Raw genomic sequence first — 22,611 nt, 5'->3', positions numbered from 1 at the left:
GAGGGCCGAAGAGGAGGGAGCAATGGGCCCTTGGACCATTTGAGGAAGGGTTAAGGGGTTCTAAAATCTTGGAGCACACAGAGAAGCTCTGGAGTCTGGAACCACTTTTGGGAGGACAGAGGAAGGCCAGGGGAGCGGTGAAAGAGTCAGATAGTGTGCGATGAAAGCACCAAACAGCAGCATCTGAAAACATTTCAAAAACATTAATTTGTAAAAGATGTTGGGGGAAAAATGGAAGTCGAGGCTGGAAGCAGCACAATGCGCACATGCATGATGCGAAAATAAACTGCACTGAGGACTGATGTTGCACAGTAGGAATATCAGAAAATCCATAATTGATGGATAGAGAACTTGCATGTGTGCACAACAGGAGGAAGGCTGAAAAGGCCCTGAACTGATGAAGGAGGTCCCAGGGAAAATTACTGCTCTGTAAATGATGCAATAGTAAAACTGAGGCTTATGCAGGTGAAAATTGTTCATCCATAGGTTGTTTTCAGCATCTTTCCATGCAGTGGTGGAGACACCAGTCGGCACTAAGAAAGAGGGGAAAAGACTGGTGCTTAGATCAACTATCAACAGCAAAAGGTGCAGCTGTCATTCAGTCAGGGTGGGAAACAAAGAACCAGGAAATTTTAAAGCTACTTCTGGTGCCTGCAGAGTGTGCTTTACACCAGCTTTTAAAGGCGCTAAGGGTGCAACACAGAAATTCCCAGGACAAGGACATGCCTCCAACACGCTCCCAATGAATGCTGTCGTGGGAATTGTATCATGGAACAGTGCAAAATCCCTCCACCCCAGAAAATGTGGCAAGTGCTTGGCAAAAAAGTTGTTAAAAAAAATTGAAGTTATTCAGCTTTAATGAGGTTAAATCCGCTGCAAATAGTATTGCATCCTGAAATGTCATTGTGTGGCGGAGACCACATAGGGACAATAACACAATTCACTATGTATAGCCAATGTTGTTATATGTACGTACTTGGTTGGGTTATCGGGGCAGGGTCCCTTTAAGAGCGTCGGTAGCGTGATGACATCATGCGTTGGTAGCGTGATGACGTCATAGCCCTGCAACGAGGCTGAGAACCTCAGTCCTCATGGAGAGTGAATAAAGTAACACGCGTTTTGCCTTTGCTGCAAAAAAAGTCTCAGAGCCTGTTGATTTCTAGCGACTCCAACATTGGTGACCCCGCTGCTCTTTTGGACGATTCCAAAGACCTCATCTGAAATGGCGACGAACGCCGTTTCCATCAAATTACCCGAGTTTTGGGAACGACAGGCTGCCGCTTGGTTCGCCCAGGCCGATGCTCAATTTGCACTCCGGGACATCACTGCGGACGACACGAGGTACTACTACGTCGTCTCTGCTCTCAGCAGCTCCACTGCGGCCAGAGTCGTGAGCCTGCTCGAGAACCCCCCGGAGCTCAACAAATTCGAAACGCTGAAAACGCACCTCTTAGAAACTTTTGGACTCACTGAAGCCGAGCGCGCAAGCCGGCCTCTCTCTCTACCCGGGCTTGGCGACTCCAAGCCCTCGGAGCTGATGGACCACATGCTGGCCCTCCTGAGCACACACAGGCCGTGCTTCCTCTTCAAGGAACTGTTCCTTCAACAGCTGCCAGGTCAGGTACGGTCGGCTTTAGCCAACTCTTCCAGTACCGATTTCCGCGACCTGGCCAAGGAGGCCGACAAATTTTTCTCCGCCGGGCAACAGTACTGCGTGGCCACGCGGAGCCCTGCCCCCACTGATGCAGCTCAACGGCGGCAGCCCCCAAGCCTCTGCTTCTACCACACGCAGTTTGGCCCCAAAGACAGGAAGTGCCGGCCCCCATGCAGTTTTTCCGCGTCGAAACAAACAAAAGACCACTTGTCGGCTGCTATGGCTGTCGGCCGTTCAGGCAGTTTGTTATTTGTTACAGACACCAACTCCGGACGTCGTTTTCTTTGCGACACGGGTGCCCAGGTGAGCGTCCTGCCCGCGTCAACCATAGACATGCAAGGGGGGAACCACGGCCCCATCCTCGAAGCCGCCAACGGCAGTTCCATCCGCACCTTCGGGAAACGGAGCGTGGCGCTTTGTTTTGGCGGGCAGCGGTTCACCTGGAACTTTGTCACGGCAAAAGTGTCCATCCCCCTTCTCGGCGCTGACTTCCTCTGCGCCAATGGCTTTTTGGTGGACGTCAAGAACCGACGTCTCATCAACGCTGAGACTTTCAGCTCACTCCCGTGTTCCCTCAGCGGGTCCAGCACGACGAAGTTGTCCAGCGCACTCTCGGCCTCCGACGAGTTTTCCCGCCTCCTCGCAGAGTTCCCAGACCTCACGAAGCCCACGTTTTCATCCGCCGCCACCAAACACGGGGTAGAACACCACATCTTGACCACCGGTCCGCTCGTCTACGCCCGCGCTTGGTGCCTCGACCCGGGGAAACTCACCATCGCTAAAGCCGAGTTCGACACCATGGAGCACCTCAGCATCATCCGCCGGTCGAACGGTCCATGGGCCTCGCCCCTCCACATTGCTCCGAAACCAGGCGGCGGGTGGCGCCCGTGCGGCGATTACCGGCGCCTCAACGACGCTATGACCCCCGACCGCTACCCGATTCCACACATCCAGGACTTTTCCGCCCGACTGGCTGGGAAAGTGGTATTCTTGAAAGTGGACCTTGTCAGGGGTTACCACCAGGTCCCTGTCCGGCTGCAGGACGTCCCGAAAACCGCGGTGATCACCCCGTTCGGGCTGTTCGAATTCCTCTGCATGCCATTCAGCCTCAAAAATGCCGCCCAGGCTTTTCAACGCCTAATGGACACCGTGTTACGGGACCTGACATTCCTGTTCGTATACCTGGACGACATCCTCATTGCCAGCGCCTCCAGGACGGAGCATGTGTCGCACCTTTGGACTCTCTTCCAACGCCTCAGCCAACACGGCCTAATCGTCAACCCGGCCAAGTGCCAGTTCGGGCTGTCCTCGATCGACTTTCTCGGGCACCGCATCACGAAGGACGGGGCGGTGCCGCTGCCATCGAAAGTGGAGGCCGTGATGGACTTCCCGCGACCCCTCACCGTGAAGGCCCTGCAGGAGTTTTTGGGCATGGTGAACTTTTACCATCGCTTCGTCCCCCGAGCAGCCCAGCTTATGCGGCCCCTTTATGAGGCCCTCAAAGGCAAGCCTGATGAGCTCGCCGTCGACTGATCCAAGGAGACGGCCAATTCTTTCACGGACACGAAAAGGGCCCTGGCTAACGCGACCCTGCTGGCGCATCCGTTACCTGATGCGCCGATCGCTCTCACCACCGATGCCTCGGACTATGCGGTCGGCGCCGTCCACGAACAGTGGGTCAACGGTACCTGGCTGCCGCTCGCCTTCAGCCGGCAGCTCCGCCCCAACGAGCGGAAATACAGCACCTTCGATCGCGAGCTTCTCGGCCTCTTCCTCGCCATCTGACACTTCCGTTTCCTACAGGAGGCTCGCCCGTTCACACTGTTCATGGACCACAAACCGTTGACCTTCGCCATGGCCAAAGCTTCCGAGCCGTGGTCGGCCCGTCAGCAACGCCAGCTGGCCTTCATCTCAGAGTTTACAACGGACATCCAGCATGTGGCTGGGAAAGACAACCCCGTCACCGACTGTCTCTCCCGAGCCGTCGCCAGCGCCGTACACCTCGGCATCGACTACACCCACATGGCGGCCGACCAGGCCTACAGGACGGTGGTCACGGGCCTTCAACTAGCGGACGTCGCATTCGACGATGCCGGCACCACACTCCTGTGCGATGCCTCCGTTGGGCAGCCACGTCCCGTCGTGCCCGACAGGTGGAGACGGCAAGTTTTCGACGCTGTCCATAATCTTTCCCACCCGGGCAGGAAGCCGTCACAGAAGCTGGTGGCGGCTAAGTTCGTCTGGCACAGGCTCAGGAAAGACGTTCGCGACTGGGCCAGCACCTGCGTGGTATGCCAACGCTCGAAAGTGCATCGCCATACGAAGGCCCCGTTGGCGCCTTTCGCTGTGCCCAAGAGGCGGTTCGACCATGTTAACGTGGACCTGGTGGGGCCCCTGCCGCCCTCCCGCGGGTTCACCCACCTCCTCACAATGGTCGACAGAACCACCCGATGGCCGGAAGCCGTCCCGCTGTCTTCAACGACGTCCGCCGATGTGGCTTGGGCGTTCATCAGCACTTGGGTCGCCCGGTTCGGCGCCCCATCTGACATTTCCTCCCACCGGGGGCCCCAGTTCATGTCGGAGCTCTGGAACGCTGTCGCCCGAGGCCTTGGGTTGAGACTCCACCGCACCACAGCATACCACCCTCAGGCTAACGGACTGTGCGAACGGTTTCATCGCTCCATGAAGGCCGCACTCCGGGCCAGCCTCCGGGACGACAGTTGGATCGACAGACTCCCGTGGGTCATGCTGGTACTCAGGACCGCCCCCAAGGAGAACCTCCAGTCCTCGTCCGCTGAGCTCATCTACGGACAGCCGCTGCGGGTTCCCGGGGATTTCGTCCCCAACGCAATGGAACCTTGGTCCGCAGCCCGTCAGCGGTCCGACCTTCTGGACAACGCCAAGTTTTTAGCGCCGGTGCCCACATCGCCGCATGGCCTCCCGCAGTCCCACGTGCCGCTTGACCTTCATGCGGCGGAGTACATTTTCGTCTGCCACGGCGCCCATTGGGGACCTCTTCAGCCACCCTACGATGGACCATTCCGCATCCTGGAAACCGGGGACAAGACCTTCGTAGTGGGTGTCTTAAGCCGGCCCACCTGGATCTGGACCGACCCGTTGAGTTGGCACAGCCCCCGAGGCGGGGCCGACCTCCAGTTTCTGCACCCTCAGTCCACCACCGAGTGCCTGAGGTCCCTCCGACGAACCCCCCGGTCCCTGCCCCGGATTTGAGGAGCCCTTCCGACCGTGTGACCCGGCCCCCCCAACGACTGATATTGCCAGTGCTAGTCAATTCTGGGGTGACGTATGTGGCGGTGACCACATAGGGACAATAACACAATTCACTATGTATAGCCAATGTTGTTATATGTACGTACTTGGTTGGGTTATCGGGGCAGGGTCCATTTAAGAGCGTTGGTAGCGTGATGACGTCATAGCCCTGCAACAAGGCTGAGACCCTCAGTCCTCATGGAGAGTGAATAAAGTAACACGCGTTTTGCCTTTGCTGCAACAAAAGTCTCAGAGCCTGTTGATTTCTAGCGACTCCAACAATTGCATCTTATTCCAGCTAGGGGTGCTGAAGAGCAGTCCTGTGGCCCATCCAGATTGCATCAGTGTTGTAATATATTGTATGTGGGTAGAATAAATGAAGGACAGAGACACGATGAGCTGCTCGTTCTCAATCTCCTCTTCATCAAGAGTTCTGCTGGGGTATGTCCAGTTGTAGTGTGCGGAGTAGTTCTGTACTTCAGCAAGAAATTTGCCAAACGTTGCTTCATGCTGAGTCCCGAACAACCCTGCAACACTTATACAAAAAGAAAATACTGCAGATGCTGGAAATCTGAAATAAAAACAGAAAATGCTGGAGAAACTCAGCAGGTCAGGCAGCATCTGTAGAGAGAGAAACAGAGTTAACATTTCAGGTCGATGACCTTTCATCAGGACTGGAAAAAAGCAGGAAATGGAACAGATTTTTAAGCAAGTGTAGAGGCTGGGAAAGGGGGAGGGGATGAAAGAACAAAAGGGAAGGTCTGCAGCACTTGCTTTTTGAAAGCTTCTTTTACTATTCTGACTGACCTTTCGGCTGCTCCATTTGAAGCTGGATGATATGGTGGAACGAGTGTGTTTGATACAGTTCCATTTCATGAATTCTTGGAATAGAGCAGAATGGAACTGAGGGCCATTGTCAGAAACAAACTCTTCAGGTAAGCCACGACATGCAAAGACAGACCTCAAGCTCATCTATGGTACATTCAGTTGTCATATTTGAACCCATATGTTTCACTTCAATCCACTTTGAGTAACTATCTACACGTGCCAGGAAATAATCATTTGCTTTCTCACATGTACTCTCTAAAAAGGTCTACTTGGCCCTGACCAGGGTTGTAGTGGAGTTTTGGGTGGTTTGTTTCTGCAATTTTGGCAAACGCTGCATTTGCTAATTTGCTGATTCAAGATCATGGTCCAATCCAGGCCAGTAAACAAAGCTGCTTGCAATTGATTACATACTGACGATCCCGGGATGTTCCGTATGAAGTTTGGCCAGAATTCTATCTCTTAAAGAAGTAGGTAGCACCACTCTGTTTCCCCACTTGATACAACCTTGCTCACAAGAAAATTCAATACGACTGTTATGGAATGGATTCAATTCTGTGTTCATACGCTGATCAGTCCATCCATTCAAGGTGTTTTCATACGCTCTTTTCAGTATTGAGTCCTTCTGAGTCTCATCTGCAATCTCAGTTGAATTCAGGGGAAAGTCTTTGTTAACTGCACCTTGCGTGAAAATCTCAACACGAGTCCCCATGTGGCAACCTGGACAAGGGATCTGTGATTGCGTACTGCTTTGAAAGAAAGAAAGACTTGCATTTATATAGCGCCTTTCACGACCACCGGATGTCTCAAAGCACTTTATAGCCAATGAAGTACTTTTGGAGTGCAGTCACTGTTGTAATGTAGGAAACGCAGCAGCCAATTTGCGCACAGCAAACTTCCACAAACAGCAATGTGATAATGACCATATAATCTGTTTTTGCTATATTGGTTGAGGGATAAATATTGGCCAGGACACCACGGATAACTCCCCTGCTTTTCTTCGAAATAGTGCCATGGGATCTTTTACGTCCACCTGAGAGGGCAGAAGTGCGATATTCAATTGTGTATTCATATTGTGACAACAACACTGCCCAATGTTGCATTCTTGATGCAGCCATTGCAGGGATGGCAGATTTCGGCCCCAATATTGCTAAGAGCGGTTTGTGATTAGTTATCAGGGTAAACTTTCTGCCGATTAGAACTGCTGGAATTTCTTGATTCCAAACACTATGGCGAGTGCTTCTTTTTCAATTTGCGCATAGTTTCTTTCGCTCTTTGTGAGGGTTCGCGATGCGAACGCGATTGGTTTCTCTTGGCCGTCATCCATTACGTGGCTTATGACCGCTCCCACACCATAACTGGAAGCATCACATGCTAACTTAAGCTCACGCTCTGTGTCATAGTGCACAAGTAGAGCATCGCTAGAGAAACTTCTCTCTCAAGCATCGTAAGCTTCCTGTTGCGCTTTCATCCACTTCAACTGGACATCCCTCTTGAGGAGCTCGTGCAATGGAGCTAACATGGTCGCTAACTCCGGTAAGAAACGCGCGTAGTACTGGACCATTTCAAGGAAAGATCTTAACTCAGCAACGTTCTGTGGCTTTGAAGCATTGATGACCGCATCAACCTTTTCCTTCACTGGTTGCAAGCCATTTGCATCAACTTTCAGACCAAGGTACCCAACCTTGGGCTGCACAAAAGCATATTTGCTCCTTTTCAATTTGACACTGTGTGCATTCAACCTTTGAAGCACTATATCTAACACTTCTAGAATTTCTTCCTCACTGCTTGTCGCGATCAGTACATTGTCTTGATTGCATAAGCAATTTGTAACTCCTTGCAAAATCTTATCCATCATAACCTGGAAGGTTTTGGGGGAGGACTTTACACCATACAACAGCTTGGTGTATGAGTACAGTCCCTTGTGTGTGTTGATGGTGAGATACTGTTGACTCTCTTTGTCAATATTCAGCTGAGCATAAGCATGCGACAGGTCAAGCTTGGAGAAAACCTTTGACCCAGAGTGCTGCATACAAATCTTGCGATGTAGGTGAAATAAAAAGTAGATTTGCCTTTCTAAATCTAGGCTTTATTAACCTTAAAAACCCAGCAGCACATCTTCAACACCCAGTCCCAACCAAGGCTGTAGAGAACTGAATTTAAGATGGCCACCACAAATCACATGACATCAACTACCAATGAGTTTACAGCATATATCTCAAGGCAGGAAACAGGCAACCAATTACAACGCTTCTTACGAAACAAGAATAATCACCACATTCACCCCTCCTTTTAAAACATACTCCAACCTAGGTAGCCTTTACAATTTACAATTAATTATTTATAACTAAAACAATACAAATATAATATTTCAACAATTTTAAAACATTACTATCAAATTATTTTAAAAGTCCATTTTCAATCAGTCGACCGGATATCTTGTTCGTGTCGACCTTCTTAACCTTGGTGAAATTCCTTGCCCTCCCACACCAGGAGACACGGAAGTATCTTCTGCAGGAAGGCTATCCATATCCCGATTATCAACGGTTTCCGGATTGGAAATCCCATCAGAAGGTAAACTGGGACGGTCATGAACATCCATTGAGGGCTGACTAATAGAATTATAATTATCTGCAATAGGATTGGAAGTATTCGTAGTATCTGTGACGACATCCACATTATCTGAATCATGACTATTGTTAATATCCTCAGAAGAGGGCTGGCCACCACAAGGAGCCAAGTCTTTAATTGAAACAGTACTTTCTTTCCCATCTTGGAATCGAATATGAGCATATTGGGAATTTGCCTCCAACAGCTCCACCTCCTCCACTAAAGGATCATATTTTGACAATCTAACATGGCGTCGAAGCAGCACAGGTCCCTGCATAGTAAGCCATGAAGGTACCGAATATCCCATAGTAGATCTCCGCGGATAGTTAAAGAGCCTTTCATGGGGGGTCACATTAGTAGCCGTTGAAAGCAATGATCTAATGGAATGCAGGGCATCAGGCAATACCATTTCCCACTGTGTATTCTTAAGGTTCCGGGATGTCAAAGCCAACATAACTGCCTTCCAGATCACCCCATTATATCGTTCACACTGTCCATTACCCTGGGGATGCTGAGGATGTTGTGGATAGCACATTCAGTGAGTTGGTCACACCGCAGGTAAAGGCTAGCTCAGACAGTAAATGGGTGACCAAAAGGCAGGGTAAAGGCAGGAAGGTAGTGCAGGAGTCACCTGCGGTCATCTCCCTCCAAAACAGGTTTACCGTTTTGGGTACTGTTGGGGGAGATGACTTATCAGGGGAAGGCACCAGCAGCCAGGTTCAGGGCACCATGACTGGCTCTGCTGCACAGAAGGGCGGGAAAAAGAGGGATAGGGCTATAGTGATAGGGGATTCAATTGTAAGGGGGATAGATAGGAGTTTCTGTGGCCGAGACCGAGACTCCAAGATGGTATGTTGCCTCCCTGGTGCAAGGGTCAAGGATGTCTCGGAGCGGGTGCAGAGCATTCTGAAGGGGGAGGGGGATCAGCCAGTTGTCGTGGTACATGTAGGTACCAACGATGTAGGTAAAAAGAGGGAGGAGGTCCTACAAGCTGAATTTAGGGAGTTAGGAGCTAAATTGAAAAGTAGGACCTCAAAGGTAGTAATCTCTGGATTGCTACCAGTGCCACGAGCTAATAAGTTTAGAGAGAGTAAGATAGATAAGCTAAATACGTGGCTTGAGCAGTGGTGCAAGGGAGAGGGATTTAAATTCTTGAGGCATTGGAACCAGTTCTTGGGGAGGAGTGACCTGTACCAAGGGGACGGTCTACACCTGAACTGTGAGGGAGCCGATGTCCTCGGGGTAATATTTTCTAGGGCGGTTCGGGAGGATTTAAACTAATTTGGCAGGGGGATGGGAACCTAGGTAGTGGAAAAGAGGGAAGTCATATGAAGTCAGAAATAGATGGTAGAAAGGTGAGAAGCAATAAGCAAAGGAGAGAAACACAAAGGGCCAAACTAATTCATAATGAGAGTGTGAAAAAAGCAAGCCTGAAGGCTTTGTATCTTAATGCTAGAAGCATTAGGAACAAGGTGGATGAATTAGTTGTGGAAATAGAGGTAAACAAGTATGATTTGATTGGGATTACAGAAACGTGGCTGCAGGGTGGGCAAGGCTGGGAACTTAACATCCAGGGATATACAATATTTAGGAAGGATCGGCAAAAAGGTAGGGGAGGTGGGGTAGCATTGCTGGTAAAGGAGGGGATTAATGCAATGGAAAGGAAGGATATTAACTCGGATGAAACGGAATCTGTATGGGTAGAAATGAGAAATAGCAAGGGGAGGAAAACGTTAGTGGGTGTGATATATAGGCCTCCAAATAGTAATATGGAGGTGAGGGAAGGCATAAAAAGGGAAATTAGAGAAGCGTGCGATAAGAGCACAGCTGTCATCATGGGTGACTTTAATTTACATATTGATTGGACTACCCAAGTTAGTAAAAATTCTGAGGAGGAGGAATTCCTGGAATGTTTTCGGGACGGTTATCTGGACCAATATGTCGAGGAGCCGACTCGAGATCAGGCCATTTTAGACTGGGTATTGTGCAATGAGAAGGGACTTATCAGCAATCTTCTTGTACGAGGCCCCTTGGGTCAGAGCGATCATAATATGATCGAGCTCTCAGTCGAGATGGAGAGTGAGGAAATTGAATCAGAGACTAAGGTCCAGAACTTAAATAAAGGGAATTACGAGGGTATGAGACGGGAATTGGGTAAGATTGATTGGGTGGTGTTTCTGGGGGGATTGACAGTGGATAGACAATGGCAAGCATTCAAAGATAGAATGGAAGAATTCCAGAACATGTTTATACCGGTTTGGCATAAAAATAAACCTAAAAAGGTGACTCAACCGTGGATAACGAGGGAAATTAGGGACAGCATAAAATCAAAAAAAAGGGCATATCAACTGGCAAAAAAAAGCACCAGACCGGAAGATTGGGGGCAGTACAGGATACAGCAAATGAGGACAAAGGGATTAATCAGGAAGGGGAAAATAGAATACGAAAGTAAACTTGCAGCAAACATAAAGACAGACTGCAAAAGCTTTTATCGGTATATCAGGAGGAAAAGACTGGTAAAATCCCAAGTCGGTCCCTTGCAGTCCGATTCGGGAGAATATATAATGGAGAATAAGGAAATGGCAGACCAATTAAACTCATACTTTGGTTCTGTATTCACAAAGGAGGACACAAATAACCTCCCAGGAATATCGACAAACATAGGGACTAATGAGATGGAGGAGCTGACGGAAATTAGTATCTCTAGGGATATGGTGTTGGGTAAGTTGAGGGGACTGAAGGCCGACAAATCCCCGGGGCCTGATAAACTACATCCTAGGGTACTTAAGGAGGTGGCCCTGGAGATAGCAGATGCTCTAAGGATCATCTTCCGGAACTCCATTGACTCGGGAACAGTACCCGTGGATTGGAGGGTAGCTAATGTTACCCCAATATTTAAAAAGGGGGGTAGAGAGAAAGCAGGGAATTATAGACCAGTAAGCCTTACATCGGTTGTGGGCAAAATGCTAGAGTCCATTATTAAGGATAAAATAGCGGAGCACTTGACAAATGGGGAAAGGATCGGACAGAGTCAACATGGATTTACAAAGAGTAAATCGTGTTTGACTAATCTGCTGGAATTTTTTGAGGAAGTAACTGGTAAAATAGATGGGGGAGAGCCAGTGGATGTGGTGTACCTTGACTTCCAGAAAGCCTTCGATAAGGTTCCACACAAAAGATTATCATGCAAAATTAAGGCTCATGGGATTGGGGGCAAAGTATTAACGTGGATAGAGAACTGGCTGGCGGATAGAAAACAGAGAGTTGGAATAAACGGCTCGTTTTCGGAGTGGCAGGCAGTGACCAGCGGGGTGCCGCAAGGATCTGTCCTGGGACCCCAGCTGTTCACAATATATATAAATGATCTGGATCAGGGAATTGGATGCAATATTTCCAAATTCGCTGACGACACTAAACTAGGAGGAGGGGTGGGCTCTGATGAGGATGTCAGGAGGCTACAGTGCGATTTGGACAGGTTGGGGGAATGGGCGGATACGTGGCAGATGCACTATAATGTGGATAAATGCGAGGTTATCCACTTTGGGGGTAAAAACAGGAGGGTAGATTATTATCTAAATGGCAATAGATTGGGAGATGGGGAAGTGCAGAGGGACCTGGGTGTTCTTGTGCACCAGTCACTGAAGGAGAGCATGCAGGTGCAACAGGCGATTAAGAAGGCAAATGGTATGTTGGCCTTCATATCAAGGGGGTTCGAGTATAGGAATAGGGATACCTTACTACAGCTGTACAAGGTGCTGGTGAGACCGCATCTGGAGTATTGTGTACAGTTTTGGTCGCCCCATCTGCGGAAGGATGTTCTTGCCATGGAAAGAGTGCAACGGCGATTCACCAGGCTGATACCTGGAATGGCAGGAATGACCTACGAAGAGAGATTAAATAGTTTGGGCTTGTACTCACTGGAGTTTAGAAGATTGAGAGGGGATCTCATCGAAACATATAAAATTATGGCAGGCCTGGACAGGCTGAATTCAGAGAGAATGTTTCCAATGGCCGGGGAGCACAGAACCAGGGGCCACAGTCTAAAAATAGCGGGCAAATCATTTAAAACAGAGATGAGGAAGAATTTCTTCACTCAAAGAGTGGTGAGCCTGTGGAATTCCCTGCCACAGAGGGCTGTGAAGGCTAATTCAATAAATATTTTCAAGAGAGAATTGGATATATTTCTGAAGGCTAAGGGGATTAAGGGTTACGGAGAAAAGGCGGGGACGGGGTACTGAACTGGTAAGATCAGCTATGATCTCAGACGAAGATCAGCCATGATCTCATTGAATGGCGGAGCAGGCTCGAAGGGCCGAATGGCCTACTCCTGTTCCTATCTCTATGATTATACGGGGTAGTTCTACTAGTAGAGATTCCCCGACTCTGGAGGTATTCCTTCAACTGGGAAGACATAAAAGAACATCCCTGATCCGAATGGATATACACAGGCATCCCAAAGATGACAAAAAGTTGAGTCAGACATTTGATAACTGTAGCAGCTGATACATCTGCACAAGGAAAAGCAAAAGGGAACCTTGAAAACTCATCCACAACAGTAAATATATATTGATTCTGAGTCGTTGAAGGAAGAGGCCCCTTAAAATCAACGCTCAAACGTTCAAAAGGAGAAGTAGCCTTTATAAGATGAGCTCGTTGAGGCTTAAAGAAATTCGGTTTACACCGAGCACAGATAGAACATAATGAAGTCATCCGCTTGACGTCTTCAACTGAAAAGGGCAAATTCTTACTGCGTACGAAGTGTATCATCCTCGTAACACCAGGATGGCACAAAGCATTATGAAGATTAATAAGCGTATCTCCGTGAATCACAGAACAATAAGCCCTCGACCGCATCAGCAGCAACATTATCCTTCCCCGGACGGTAAACTATATCAAAATGGTAGCATGCCAACTCAATCCTCCACCTCATTATTTTATCATTCTTGATCTTTCCAAAATGTTTGACATCAAACATAAAGGACACAGATTTTTGGTCAGTTACCAACGTAAAATGTCGCCCCGATAAATAATGTCTCCATTTACGCAGTGCTTCTACTATTGCATACGCCTCTTTCTCTATTGAGGAGTGTCTTTTCTCACTATTGTTCAAAGTACGTGAGAAAAAGGCCACAGGTCTTCCATTTTGGTTCAGAGTAGCCCCAATTGCAAAATCGGAAGCGTCCGTCTCAATCACAAAGGGAACCTGCTCATCAATAGAACGCACAACTGCTCCAAGGATATCCTTCTTGAAATTATCAAAACACGTCCTGGCCTCCCATGATAGAGGATATGTCGTAACCCAAATAAGGGGCCGGATCTTCTGCGAAAAGTTTGCAATCCAATTAGAATAATAAGAAAACAGTCCAACAACTCGTTGCAAAGCTTTAGAATTAGTAGGACAAAGTAAATCAATCAATGGTCGCAGGCATTCTGGATCTGGTTTAATCTTGTTTCCCGAGATAATATACCCCAGTAGATTTACCTCAGTGGTCGAAAAGATACACTTCTCTTTATTGAAAGTTAAACCAACTTTTTCCGCAGCTTGAAGGAATCTTTCTAAATTAGAATCATGCTCCACCCTTGATTTGCCACACACCGTGATGTCATCTAAATATGAAAAGGTGTCAGAGAGAGAGTTATCACTTATAAAAGCATCCATTGCCTGTTGAAAACAGGCAACACCATTCGTAACACCAAATGGTACTCGGCAAAACTGATACAGCTTTCCGCCAGCCTCAAAGGCCGTATATGGTTGATCCCTCTTAACGATAGAAATCTGATGATAAGCACTCTTTAGGTCAATAGTGCTAAAAACCTTATACTGAGATACTTTATTGATAAGCTCATCAATCTTAGGCAAAGGGTACGCATCTAATTCAGTATACCTATTAATAGTTTGAGAGTAGTCTATCACCATTTGTTTCTTATGTCTCTCGTTAGTGGTGACAACTACTTGTGCCCGCCAGGGCAAACAACTAGGTTCAATGATTCCTTCCAATAAAAGACGTTGAACTTCAGAATTAATAAATTCTTTATCCTGACTGCTATACCTTCTTGACTTGGTAGCAATTGGCTTACAATCCGGCATCAAATTGGAAAAAAGTGATAATGGAGAAATGGATAAAGAAGTTAATCCACAAATAGATAAAGGTGGCTTAGTTCCTCCAAAAGAAAGACTGAAAGACTCGTGTAATTGAAGCACATCATGACCAATCAAAATATCCGCACAGAGATTAGGCAAAACAGATAGGCGTATATCAGTATACGTATTACCTAGAAGAATTAATTTCACAAGGCAACAACCAGCTACTTGTGAGGTGAGAGTCGTCTGAGCCATACACACCTGATAAGTAACAGGCGAAATTTTCAAACGCTTCTCCTTCACAAACTGAAGACTTATAAAACTCTCGGTACTGCCCGTATCTATAAGGGCCTTCACTTCTAACCCATTAACTTGGGCCGTAACTATAGCTTTGTTTAGGCCATGAGCAAAGGCAGCAGAAACTGATGCAATAAACGCCCTATCTAAAGGCTGAATAGTCGCAGAGGAGGCAATTGATTTACAAACACGTGCATAATGACCTCTCTTGCCGCATTTACTACACACAGCCTCCCGAGCAGGACACTTCAGACGAGGGTGCCGGCGTTCCCACAAAAATAACACTTCTGAATCCTAGAGGCAACAGCAGCCGAAGTAGAAACTGTTTCAGAGTCTGGTAAACCACTCCTATTAAGTCCACATAATTCTTTTTCATCCGGAACTGCCGAAACCACAGTCGCAGGCCGATTAAAAAGAGCGTAAGAATCCGAACTTCTCTGAGCCAAATCCAATGTAGAGGCTTGCTCAAAAGCACTCTTGAGAGTCAAAGTCTTATTTTCTAATAACCGCTGATGAATTGATCTGGACAGTAATCCATTAATAAAAGCATCCCGTACCGATTTTTCTTTATATTCTTCTGCCGACATGGCCTTATAATTACAGTTAGCACCAAGGCGCCGAAGTGCTTGTAAATAAGCATCCAAAGATTCTCCCACCTGCTGCCTACGGGCAGATAGAAGGTGACGTGCAAATACCTCATTCTTTGGTTTAACAAAAATATTTTCCAATGTAGCAATAGCCAATTCGTAAGTTTCACAGTCCAAGATATACTTATACACATCCGGAGCAATGTAGTTGATCAGTATATTCAACTTATTTAGAGACTCTTGATCCAACACACCCAAAAAGTTTTTAAATGTATGATACCAGTGTTTCCATTTATCATCCACTCCTGCAGAATTAGGGTCAGCATTAAATCATTCCGGTTGAAGATATCGCTCCATTCTAACAAAAGGTTAATAAATTGAAATAAAGAGTAGATTTGCCTTTCTAAATTTAGGCTTTATTAACCTTAAAAACCCAGCAGCACATCTTCAACACCCAGTCCCAACCAAGGCTGTAGAGAACTGAATTTAAGATGGCCACCACAAATCACATGACATCAACTACCAATGAGTTTACGGCATATATCTCAAGGCAGGAAACAGGCAACCAATTATAACGCTTCTTACGAAACAAGAATAATCACCACAGTAGGTAACGGGTAATGCTCATCGTCAACTGCTTGGTTGACAGTAACTTTGTAGTCACCACACAGGCGTACAGTTTTGTCTGCTTTGGGCACTACCACAATCGGGGTAGCCCATTCACTTTTGTCACTTTTTACTAGCACTCCGTTCTCTCTTAGCTTTGCTAGCTCTTCCTCCACCTGACTTTTCAACGCATAGGGGACCAGCCTTGCCTTACAATAGTCAGGCTTCGCGTTGGACTTGATATGGACGAGGATATGCATGTCATACCCAGTGATGCCCTCATAACTGTCTGTGAACATGCTTTTGTACTTGTTCAGCATTGTGTCGAGTCGCTTCTTTGAAGCATCTACACTGACTATGTTTTTCCAGTCTAGTTTTAACTTTCTCAACCTGTCTTTGCCCATGAGAGTTGGCCTGCTGTTGTAGCTCACTACAGTAATAGGCAGCTTTACTGACTGGCCATTGTGTTGAACTGTACATTCCATTTGTCCACATGTCTCTGGGATTTCTCCGGAGTAGGTTTTTAACTCTACGGTACTCTTTGTAAGTGGTATTTGATTAAACTTACTCTCATATGTGTCCTTACTCATGATAGAGCAGTCCGCCACCGCGTTGATACACATATCAATATATTGCTCGTTGATCAAAAGTTTTGTACGGAAGTCTTTCTCACGACTGCTAGCGTTGTCGCTAGTGGCATAGATACTGTAGATGTCTAGTTCTTCAACATCAGGTGTGCTCACTTCAATATTGTGAACTCGTCCCTTTTGTTGTCGCTGCTTTGCATTGCCACTAGAATGGTTCTTACTTCCTGCTTCAGATCTAGTTCTGCAAGCTGTTGAAATATGGCCTTGCTTCTGGCAGTGAAAACACTTTGCATTTCTGTATTGGCAGGACTGTGGTGAATGGTTTCCATTGCAGCGATAACAAGTCACTGAACTGCTCTCACCGATATGTTTTTGACCCAGTCTCACAGATTTAGGTTCAACGGTGGCTTTGTGACTGTAGACCTCAGCAGCACTAGTCACTTGAGTTGGACGGAGCATTCTTAGATGCCATCTCAATAGATAGGGCAATTTTGCATGCTATGTCAAACGTTAGGTTTGGAGTGTTCAGTACTGTAACTTGGACTGTGTGCGCTCATCCACCAGTCCATACACAAACTTATTTCGCAATGCATGTTCCAAAAATGTGCTGAAGTTACAATGTAAAGACAGGATCTTAAGAGCTACAAAGTACTCACTGATGGTTTCACTTTCTTTTTGGTTTCTGGTACCTAACTTTTAGCTCTCTGCTATTTCTAATGGATTTGGGTCGAAATGGTCCTCGAGTTTCTCGACAATGCCTTCAAACGACACAAAGTGGGGGGAGTTAAAAGAAATGTTGCAGTGGTAGGGGATAGTATCGTTAGGGGGATAGATAGAGTCCTTTGCAGCCGAGAGCGAGAGTCCCGAAGGCTGTGTTGCCTGCCCGGTGCCAGGGTTAAGGACATCTCCTCTGGACTGGAGAGAAACTTGGAGTGGGAGGGGGAGGATCCAGTTGTCGTGGTCCATGTTGGTACCAACGACATAGATAGGACAAGGAAGGAGGTTCTGCTGAGGGAGTTTGAGCAGCTAGGGGCCAAATTAAAAAGCAGAACCACAAGGGTAATAATCTCTGGATTATTACCTGAGCCACGAGCGAATTTGGCTAGGACAAATAAAATTAGAGAGTTAAATGCATGGCTCAAAGACTGGTGTGGGAGAAATGGGTTTTGCTTCCTGGGACACTGGCACCAATACTGGGGCAGGAGGGAGCTGTTCCGTTGGGACGGGCTTCACTTGGCCAGTGCTGGGACTAGAGTCCTGGCGGATCATATAACTTGGGCTGTAGAGAGGACTTTAAGCTAACTAGTGGGGGGGAGGTTCCTAGAGGGCAAATAATAAAAATGACAACAGAGAAGGTCATAGACTTAGGTAGCAGTGGGGAAATTAAAAACCAGAGCGTGTCAGGAAGGGGCAGAAGGTATGGAGTAAAAGGTAAAGTAATAAAAAGGGCAAAAGCAGGAACTAAGTGTCACAAAACATCTTTGAAAGTTCTCTATCTGAATGCACGTAGCATTCGTAACAAAATAGACGTGCCCCAAAAAGCTGTAGAAGCTACATCATTACATAAATTTAAAACAGAAATAGACAGTTTCCTAGAAGTAAAGGGAATTAAGGGTTACGGGGAGCGGGCAGGAATTTGGACATGAGTCTAGGTTCGGATCGGTCATGGCCCTGTGGGTAGCGGAGCGGGCCCAGGGGCCGTGTAGCCTGATCCTGCTCCTATTCCGTGTGTCTAATTCTGGTAGATTCAGGAGATGGTTCTGTGATAGTGGATTGGCAGTTAGGATCAGATCAGCCATGATCTTATTGAATGGCGGAGCAGGCTCGAGGGTCCGATTGGCCTACTCCTGCTCCTATTTCTTATGTTCTTATCCTTCGCTTTCCCTGGTGTGAGTAGGTTTGTTGACGTTCCGTAGACATCTGGCCTGATCTCTGTTAGAAAAATTGCTTTTTCTTATTCACAAATTACTTTATTTTGAGCTTGAACATTCTCATCAGCACCTTTGGTTTCAATAATGTTATTGGCCCTAAAAAACATCTCCATCCGCTCAATGTAAGAACTGAATGGTTCGCGAGCTTGGTCATACATGCCGAGGCTTCTGATAAATCCCGTAGACGCAGCCATGATTGTCCAGATCCCGTCGAACAGTGACTCAGCACGCTATCTGTGTACCTGAGAGAATCAGCGTCGCTGTTGCTGTGTATACATACATGTGCAGGCGAAGCATGAACAATTCTGCATGAGCGTTAACGGTAAAACATTGCAAAAATTCAGGTTAGGTGTCACAATTTCACCTTGAACTTGTACACTCGAATGTTGAACACTGTGTTCTTCCATGATCACTAAAAATGGCTTGGGATCCCATTCTTGTCGCCAAAATGTAATATATGTGGGTAGAACAAATGAAGAACAGAAACAGGATGAGTTGCTAGTCCATGTGCTTGCTTTGTTAAGCCAGAGCGAACTGAGCCTGCTCATACTAAACCATGTGATAAACCATGTGTGATAATACATTACAAGTGTGTATCACTCAGTTAAGTTCTGGGGCATTGTACATTTCTCTGGAGTAGTGTCAGAATGTTTGTACCAATATTTGCAAAAGGCTTTTTAAAAACTGCAAAACACTAGATTTGTTATGTGAAATGCAATGTTGCCAAAACATGACACTACTGTCACACTTGCATAAGTCATCACCAAATATTATGTAAGACAGGGTGAATGACACTTGATCCCTCCATAGAGCTAAGTATTGGCCAAGCTACATGAACTGCTCAGCAAAAATATTCTAGTTCTTAATGGGAAGATATCATTGAAGCTCCCTTGATTCTGCCTGGTACCAGGTGCTTTCTGAACTATACTCACGTTGCGATTGCCTAGCCCCAGTGTAAAGCTAAACTTGTATATCCCTAAGGGAGACTGCCATAAACAAAAGGACTGTCTCTAAACAGGCCAGTCTCAGATCATGGCTGTAGAGGATGAGTAACCCGCCATTTACTGCAGAGGCATGGTGGTCCCTATCTTCTGTGGGAGTAGCTGCAACAAAAATGAAGCATTTTTGTCCATGATGGATTATTTATTACTTTCTTTATTGGTGGCTACTGTACACAGGGTTTAGGATAGATACTATGATCTTTCAAGCTGCATAGACTACACATTATAATCTGGGATGCAAAAGGGTCACTTCATATGCATTGTTCTTAGACATGCTTAACACCTTCCTGCCTAGGTGCCATTCTATTCCATTTGGTGATCTGAACACTCCAGCTATAGATAGACTAAGCAATGTCTTTGAACTTTACTGGAAGTGGCACATGTATTTGTGTGGACAAACATTCCATGTCCTCTTCTCTCTTAGGCAGTCCCTCGGAACCGAGGATGACTTGCTTCCACATTAAAAATGAGTTCTCAGGTGACTGATGAGTCCAATGCGAGACCTACAGTCTCTGTCACAGGTGGGGCAGATGGTGGTTGGAGGGGCGGGTGGGTCGGGTGCTTAGGTTGGCGTGCACTCCTTGCGCTGCCTGCGCTTGGCTTCTGCTTGCTCCCGGCGAAGAGACTCGAGGTGTTCGGCGCCTTCCCAGATGCTTCTCCTCCACTTTGTGCGGTCTTGGGCCAGGGATTCCCAGGTGTCGGTGGGGATGTTACACTTTTTCAAGGAGGCTTTGAGGGTGTCCTTGAAACATTTCCCCTGCCCACCTGGGGCTCTCTTGCCGTGTCGGAGCTCCAAGTAGAGCGCTTGTTTCGGGAGTCTCGTATCGGGCATGCAGACAATGTGACCCGTCCAGCGGAGCTGATTGAGCGTGGTCAAAGCTTCGATGCTGGGGATGTTAGCCTGAGCTAGAACACTGATGTTGGTGCGCCTATCCTGCCAATGGATTTGCAGGATCTTGCGGAGGCAGCATTGGTGGTACCTCTCCAATGCTTTGAGGTGCCTGCTGTACATGGTCCATGTCTCCGAGGCATACAGGAAGGCAGGTATCACTGCTGCTCTGCAGACCATGAGCTTGGTGCCGGGTTTGAGGTCTTGGTCTTCCTCAGGTGACCGAAGGATGCACTGGCACACTGAAGGCGGTGTTGGACTTCATCATCGTCGTCTGCCCTTGTTGACAGTAGGCTCCCGAGGTATGGAAAGTGGTCCATGTTGTCCAAGACCTTGTTGTGGATTTTGATAATCGTGGGGCAGTACTGTGTGGCGGGGGCAGGTTGGTAGAGGACCTTTGTCTTACGGATGTTTTGTGTAAGGCCTATGCTTTCGTACACTTTGGTGAAGGTGTTGACGATGGTTTGGAGTTTGACCTCCGAGTGAGCGCAGATGCAAGCGTCATCTGCATACTGTAATTCAACGACAGAGGATGGGACGACCTTGGATCTGGACTGGAGGCGACGGAGGTTGAACAGTTTGCCGTTTGTTTTGTAAATTAGCTCCACTCCACCGGGGAGCTTACTGAGGGTGAGATGGAGCATTGCAGCCAGGAAGATCGAGAAGAGTAATTAATAACCAGTGAATGGTGCTGATCTAATGTAGTTATGAGGGATTAAGTTTAAAAAAAATTCATTCCTGGGATGTAGGCGTCGCTGGCAAGGCCAGCATTTATTGCCCATCCCTAATTGCCCTTGAGAAGGTGGTGGTGAGCCGTCGCCTTGAACGGCTACAGTCCATGCAGTGAAGGTACTCCCACAGTGCTGTTAGGGAGGGAGTTCCAGGATTTTGACCCAGTGACGATGAATGATCAGCGATATACTTCCAAGTCAGGATGGTGTGTGACTTGGAGGGGAACTTGGAGGTGGTGGTGTTCCCATGCGCCTGCTGCCCTTGTCCTTCTAGGTGGAAGAGGTCACGGGTTTTGGAGGTGCTGTCGAAGAAGCTTTGGCGAGTTGCTGCAGTGCATCCTGTAGACAATACACACTGCAGCCACGGTACACCGGTGGTGGAGAGAGTGAATGTTTAAGGTGGTGGATGGGGTGCCAATCAAGCGGGCTGTTTTGTCCTGGATGGTGTTGAGCTTCTTGAGTGTTGTTGGAGCTGCATTCATCCAGGCAAGTGACGAGTTTTCCATCACACTCCTGACTTGCGCCTTGTAAATGGTAGAAAGGCTTTAGGGAGTCAGGAGGTGAGTCATTGCCATGGAATATCCAGTCTCTGACCTGCCCTGTATTTATGTGGCTGGTCCAGTTTAGTTTCTGGTCAATGATGACCCCCAGGATATTGATGTTGGGGGAATTCCTGATTTTCTTTTGTTCTCGCATGTCTTGAAAGGATTTTGAATCCATGGCAGAAGATAGTTGACTTGGCTGTGCCTTAATGGTAGCATTTTGCCATGTAAGAAGTAAGCTGCTGTGTCTTAATGGTCGAGGTTCATTCAGGAGAAGTATCTTTGCTGTTTTGGCATGTCAAGAAGAATGTAATTACTGTAAATATACCATTTGTATTGAATGCTGCTCATTTAACTGTTTAATGTTAAATAAATTTGTTTGTTGGCTTATAGACTGAATCTGAGTGTATTCTTCTGCCTGCCTGACATAAGATCACGTATGTGCTTTATTCCAGTAAGCTGAAGTACAGTGGCAAGGATTCTTTGTTTGATCCCTGGGTTTATCTAGATATTGAGCTGGTGAACACACATTTATAGGGGATGTGAGGCCCAGTCATGGGAGTGGCCATTGATGCTGAACCTAAGGAGAATACCTAATGAAAAACTACAACTGTAACAGCACTGTGACAAAAATATCTTAGATTATGATGCTTTACTACAGGTACTAGCAACAATATGCACACGGCATTAAAATCAATTATTTGAATGTTTTCTGCAATCTGGAAGGAATTTACACAACAGACTGGCCAATATTTACACCTCGGGACAAGGCAGAGATATGCGTCGTTCTGCAAGTCCTTGGTCTGCATGATTTGATTGCTTAAATTGTATAGGCATCGGAACCCAGATAGGTTGCCTGATTGGGGTATGTTTATTTAGTAATAAATCTATAACTGGTTTCTGCTGAAACAAAAGGTAGTTTTAATATCCTAATGTAAGTTGAATGGGTTGTTCTTGTATTATTGTATTTTCGATGGCTGGACAATGTATTAATTATAG

Source organism: Somniosus microcephalus, chromosome 2, assembly GCF_052327205.1.
Source record: "Somniosus microcephalus isolate GS21.2 chromosome 2, FLI_Smic_1.0, whole genome shotgun sequence".
In the NCBI taxonomy this organism is placed as follows: domain Eukaryota; kingdom Metazoa; phylum Chordata; class Chondrichthyes; order Squaliformes; family Somniosidae; genus Somniosus; species Somniosus microcephalus.
This window is presented reverse-complemented; position numbering follows the sequence as displayed.